Below are 6,794 nucleotides of genomic sequence, written 5' to 3'. Positions count from 1 at the left end.
CTCGGCCCATAGAGACGGACCCCAACGTTTCGGTCCGATAGCTCATTCAAGGACCCCATAGCAAGGCATGGAAAAAGTGGATTTTCAGCACCAATTAGGGTTTTACTCGGGCACCGAAGGACCTATCGAGCCGAAACTCGGGATTCGGGGTCGCCTCACATAGGCCTTCACATAATGTCTGACCTGGACCCGCAGCTAGAACGTAACTATGTGTTTTACGTTTTTATTATGTTTTAAACTAAAGGCGCTGTGAATTATGGGCCTGCTCTGACATATATGATAGTTGGCTTCTAAATGAGTTGGAAAAAGTGGGTTTGGTGTCAATTGGTATCAGTTTGGTGTCAAAATGACATCTAATTGACTGATGGACACTGACTTGCTAGTTGACTTTTGTACATTAGCAATATGTTTAAACGGAGAGGGACCATCACCAAAAGTGACATTCTGAAATCAACCCTAACGAGCCATGGAGATGAACCAGAATCACTGCCCAGCTATCCCGAGTTCATCGGGCCAGTCAATTTCACATTCCTGCAGGATTTTTATAGCATGACAAATTCGTGATGGTACCTGCCCATTGAACCATATTGCAAATGCACAGTGACTTTGCAAAAGTGAGAAAACATAAACAAATGGACATGATGAAATCAACACAACGAGTGATGGAAATGTACAACTATCACTGCTCAGCCATCCTGTGTTCATCAGACCAGTCAATTTTGCATTTTTGAGCATGTCAAATTTCATATGGTAAATGCACATTGAAACATATTGCAAATGCGCGCGCACTTGCAATATGATTCTATAGTGTAAAAACATCACCTAATGGACATGATGAAATCAACACAACGAGTGATGGAAATGTACAACTATCACTGCTCGGCCATCCTGTGTCCATCAGACCAGTCAATTTTGCATTTTTGAGCATGTCAAATTTCATATGGTAAATGCACATTGAAACATATTGCAAATGCGCGCGCACTTGCAATATGATTCTATAGTGTAAAAACATCACCTAATGGACATGATGAAATCAACACAACGAGTGATGGAAATGTACAACTATCACTGCTCGGCCATCCTGTGTCCATCAGACCAGTCAATTTTGCATTTTTGAGCATGTCAAATTTCATATGGTAAATGCACATTGAAACATATTGCAAATGCGCGCGCACTTGCAATATGATTCTATAGTGTAAAAACATCACCTAATGGACATGATGAAATCAACACAACGAGTGATGGAAATGTACAACTATCACTGCTCGGCCATCCTGTGTCCATCAGACCAGTCAATTTTGCATTTTTGAGCATTTCAAATTTCATATGGTAAATGCACATTGAAACATATTGCAAATGCGCGCGCACTTGCAATATGATTCTATAGTGAAAAAACATCACCTAATGGACATGATGAAATCAACACAACGAGTGATGGAAATGTACAACTATCACTGCTCGGCCATCCTGTGTTCATCAGACCAGTCAATTTTGCATTTTTGAGCATGTCAAATTTCATATGGTAAATGCACATTGAAACATATTGCAAATGCGCGCGCACTTGCAATATGATTCTATAGTGTAAAAACATCACCTAATGGACATGATGAAATCAACACAACGAGTGATGGAAATGTACAACTATCACTGCTCGGCCATCCTGTGTTCCCATACCATTAATATCAGAATGACCGGTAAATGCATTCACAACCATATTTTCATTTTTGGGTTACCAGGTGCCTATTTTCAATCACCAGTTGCACAACATGCGTAAAACATCAGGACATGATGAAATCAACACAACGAGTGATGGAAATGCCCCAACTATCACTGCCGGCCATCCTGTGTTCCCATAGCGACCATGGATAATAGGAGTCCCATAAATGCATTTACAACCATATTTTAATTTTTGGGTTACCAGTTGCACAACAATGCACGTGCATTTGCAATATGATTCTATAGTGAAAAAACATCACCTAATGGACATGATGAAATCAACACAACAAGTGATGGAAATGTACAACTATCACTGCTCGGCCATCCTGTGTTCATCAGACCAGTCAATTTCACATTCCTGCAGGATTTTTATAGCATGACAAATTCGTGATGGTACCTGCCCATTGAACCATATTGCAAATGCACAGTGACTTTGCAAAAGTGAGAAAACATAAACAAATGGACATGATGAAATCAACACAACAGGTGATGGAAATGTACAACTATCACTGCTCAGCCATCCTGTGTTCATCAGACCAGTCAATTTTGCATTTTTGAGCATGTCAAATTTCATATGGTAAATGCACATTGAAACATATTGCAAATGCGCGTGCACTTGCAATATGATTCTATAGTGAAAAACATCACCTAATGGACATGATGAAATCAACACAACGAGTGATGGAAATGTACAACTATCACTGCTCGGCCATCCTGTGTCCATCAGACCAGTCAATTTTGCATTTTTGAGCATGTCAAATTTCATATGGTAAATGCACATTGAAACATATTGCAAATGCGCGCGCACTTGCAATATGATTCTATAGTGTAAAAACATCACCTAATGGACATGATGAAATCAACACAACGAGTGATGGAAATGTACAACTATCACTGCTCGGCCATCCTGTGTTCCATCGGGCATTAATATCAGAATGACCGGTAAATGCATTCACAACCATATTTTCATTTTTGGGTTACCAGGTGCCTATTTTCAATCACCAGTTGCACAACATCACGTATCCATCAGATGAATATTTTAAACAGTCCATAAATGCACTCAGGACTGCCCCCATCCTGATAGTAGTAGGGTACTCCCATAGCGGGCATGGATAATAGGAGTCCCGGTAAATGCATTTACAACCATATTTTAATTTTTGGGTTACCAGTTGCACAACAATGCACGTGCATTTGCAATATGATTCTATAGTGAAAAACATCACCTAATGGACATGATGAAATCAACACAACAAGTGATGGAAATGTACAACTATCACTGCTCGGCCATCCTGTGTTCATCAGACCAGTCAATTTCACATTCCTGCAGGATTTTTATAGCATGACAAATTCGTGATGGTACCTGCCCATTGAACCATATTGCAAATGCACAGTGACTTTGCAAAATTGAGAAAACATAAACAAATGGACATGATGAAATCAACACAACAGGTGATGGAAATGTACAACTATCACTGCTCAGCCATCCTGTGTTCATCAGACCAGTCAATTTTGCATTTTTGAGCATGTCAAATTTCATATGGTAAATGCACATTGAAACATATTGCAAATGCGCGTGCACTTGCAATATGATTCTATAGTGAAAAACATCACCTAATGGACATGATGAAATCAACACAACGAGTGATGGAAATGTACAACTATCACTGCTCGGCCATCCTGTGTCCATCAGACCAGTCAATTTTGCATTTTTGAGCATGTCAAATTTCATATGGTAAATGCACATTGAAACATATTGCAAATGCGCGTGCACTTGCAATATGATTCTATAGTGAAAAACATCACCTAATGGACATGATGAAATCAACACAACGAGTGATGGAAATGTACAACTATCACTGCTCGGCCATCCTGTGTCCATCAGACCAGTCAATTTTGCATTTTTGAGCATTTCAAATTTCATATGGTAAATGCACATTGAAACATATTGCAAATGCGCGCGCACTTGCAATATGATTCTATAGTGTAAAAACATCACCTAATGGACATGATGAAATCAACACAACGAGTGATGGAAATGTACAACTATCACTGCTCGGCCATCCTGTGTTCATCAGACCAGTCAATTTTGCATTTTTGAGCATGTCAAATTTCATATGGTAAATGCAGAAACATATTGCAAATGCGCGCACTTGCAATATGATTCTATAGTGAAAAAACATCACCTAATGGACATGATGAAATCAACACAACAGTGATGGAAATGTACAACTATCACTGCTCGGCCATCCTGTGTCCATCAGACCAGTCAATTTTGCATTTTTGAGCATTTCAAATTTCATATGGTAAATGCACATTGAAACATATTGCAAATGCGCGACTTTGCAATATGATTCTATAGTGAAAAACATCACCTAATGGACATGATGAAATCAACACAACGAGTGATGGAAATGTACAACTATCACTGCTCGGCCATCCTGTGTCCATCAGACCAGTCAATTTTGCATTTTTGAGCATGTCAAATTTCATATGGTAAATGCACATTGAAACATATTGCAAATGCGCGCGCACTTGCAATATGATTCTATAGTGTAAAAACATCACCTAATGGACATGATGAAAAAAACATCAATGATGAAATCAACACAACGAGTGATGGAAATGTACAACTATCACTGCTCGGCCATCCTGTGTTCCCATAGCGGGCATTAATATCAGAATGACCGGTAAATGCATTCACAACCATATTTTCATTTTTGGGTTACCAGGTGCCTATTTTCAATCACCAGTTGCACAACATGCGTATCCATCAGAATATTTTAAACAGTCCATAAAGCACTGAGGACTGCCCCCATAGATAGAGGGCCGTGTAGGGTATCCCATAGCGGGCATGGATAATAGGAGTCCCGGTAAATGCATTTACAACCATATTTTAATTTTTGGGTTACCAGTTGCACAACAATGCACGTGCATTTGCAATATGATTCTATAGTGAAAAAACATCACCTAATGGACATGATGAAATCAACACAACAAGTGATGGAAATGTACAACTATCACTGCTCGGCCATCCTGTGTTCATCAGACCAGTCAATTTCACATTCCTGCAGGATTTTTATAGCATGACAAATTCGTGATGGTACCTGCCCATTGAACCATATTGCAAATGCACAGTGACTTTGCAAAAGTGAGAAAACATAAACAAATGGACATGATGAAATCAACACAACAGGTGATGGAAATGTACAACTATCACTGCTCAGCCATCCTGTGTTCATCAGACCAGTCAATTTTGCATTTTTGAGCATGTCAAATTTCATATGGTAAATGCACATTGAAACATATTGCAAATGCGCGTGCACTTGCAATATGATTCTATAGTGAAAAACATCACCTAATGGACATGATGAAATCAACACAACGAGTGATGGAAATGTACAACTATCACTGCTCGGCCATCCTGTGTCCATCAGACCAGTCAATTTTGCATTTTTGAGCATTTCAAATTTCATATGGTAAATGCACATTGAAACATATTGCAAATGCGCGCGCACTTGCAATATGATTCTATAGTGTAAAAACATCACCTAATGGACATGATGAAATCAACACAACGAGTGATGGAAATGTACAACTATCACTGCTCGGCCATCCTGTGTTCCCATAGCGGGCATTAATATCAGAATGACCGGTAAATGCATTCACAACCATATTTTCATTTTTGGGTTACCAGGTGCCTATTCAATCACCAGTTGCACAACATGCGTATCCATCAGAATATTTTAAACAGTCCATAAAGCACTCAGGACTGCCCCCATAGATAGAGGGCCGTAGTAGGGTACTCCCATAGCGGGCATGGATAATAGGAGTCCCGGTAAATGCATTTACAACCATATTTTAATTTTTGGGTTACCAGTTGCACAACAATGCACGTGCATTTGCAATATGATTCTATAGTGAAAAAACATCACCTAATGGACATGATGAAATCAACACAACAAGTGATGGAAATGTACAACTATCACTGCTCGGCCATCCTGTGTTCATCAGACCAGTCAATTTCACATTCCTGCAGGATTTTTATAGCATGACAAATTCGTGATGGTACCTGCCCATTGAACCATATTGCAAATGCACAGTGACTTTGCAAAAGTGAGAAAACATAAACAAATGGACATGATGAAATCAACACAACAGGTGATGGAAATGTACAACTATCACTGCTCAGCCATCCTGTGTTCTCAGACCAGTCAATTTTGCATTTTTGAGCATGTCAAATTTCATATGGTAAATGCACATTGAAACATATTGCAAATGCGCGTGCACTTGCAATATGATTCTATAGTGAAAAACATCACCTAATGGACATGATGAAATCAACACAACGAGTGATGGAAATGTACAACTATCACTGCTCGGCCATCCTGTGTCCATCAGACCAGTCAATTTTGCATTTTTGAGCATGTCAAATTTCATATGGTAAATGCACATTGAAACATATTGCAAATGCGCGCGCACTTGCAATATGATTCTATAGTGTAAAAACATCACCTAATGGACATGATGAAATCAACACAACGAGTGATGGAAATGTACAACTATCACTGCCCGGCCATCCTGTGTTCCCATAGCGAGCATTAATATCAGAATGACCGGTAAATGCATTTACAACCATATTTTTATTTTTGGGTTACCAGTTGCACAACAATGCACGTGCATTTGCAATATGATTCTATAGTGTAAAAACATCACCTAACGGAGATGATGAAATCAACACAACGAGTGATGGAAATGTACAACTATCACTGCTCGGCCATCCTGTGTTCATCAGACCAGTCAATTTTGCATTTTTGAGCAAGGTCAAATTTCATATGGTAAATGCACATTGAAACATATTGCAAATGCACGTGCACTTGCAATATGATTATATAGTGAAAAAACATCACAAAATGGACATGATGAAGTCAACACAACGAGTGATGGAAAGGAACAACTATCACTGCCCGGCCATCCCGAGTTCATCAGGCCAGTCAATTTTGCATTTCTGCAGGATTTTTGAGCATGTCAAATTTCTTACGTCATTTGGCCCACAAAAAAATCCTTATGCACAATTTAAA

The 6,794-nt window shown here is 39.2% G+C and overlaps 1 long non-coding RNA gene across 1 annotated transcript; it reads right to left on the bottom strand.

Annotated features, from left to right (window-relative positions):
• Positions 1 to 641: 641 nt before the first annotated feature.
• Positions 642 to 6,769, bottom strand: LOC127927020 (uncharacterized). Its single transcript, XR_008125948.1, has 3 exons — positions 6,036 to 6,769; positions 4,089 to 4,281; positions 642 to 1,401 (listed from the first exon to the last, which is right to left on the bottom strand). It is a non-coding gene; the product is annotated as an uncharacterized LOC127927020 (long non-coding RNA).
• Positions 6,770 to 6,794: the final 25 nt, after the last annotated feature.

This window comes from Oncorhynchus keta, unplaced genomic scaffold (assembly GCF_023373465.1).
Source record: "Oncorhynchus keta strain PuntledgeMale-10-30-2019 unplaced genomic scaffold, Oket_V2 Un_contig_8969_pilon_pilon, whole genome shotgun sequence".
In the NCBI taxonomy this organism is placed as follows: domain Eukaryota; kingdom Metazoa; phylum Chordata; class Actinopteri; order Salmoniformes; family Salmonidae; genus Oncorhynchus; species Oncorhynchus keta.
This window is presented reverse-complemented; position numbering and strand designations above follow the sequence as displayed.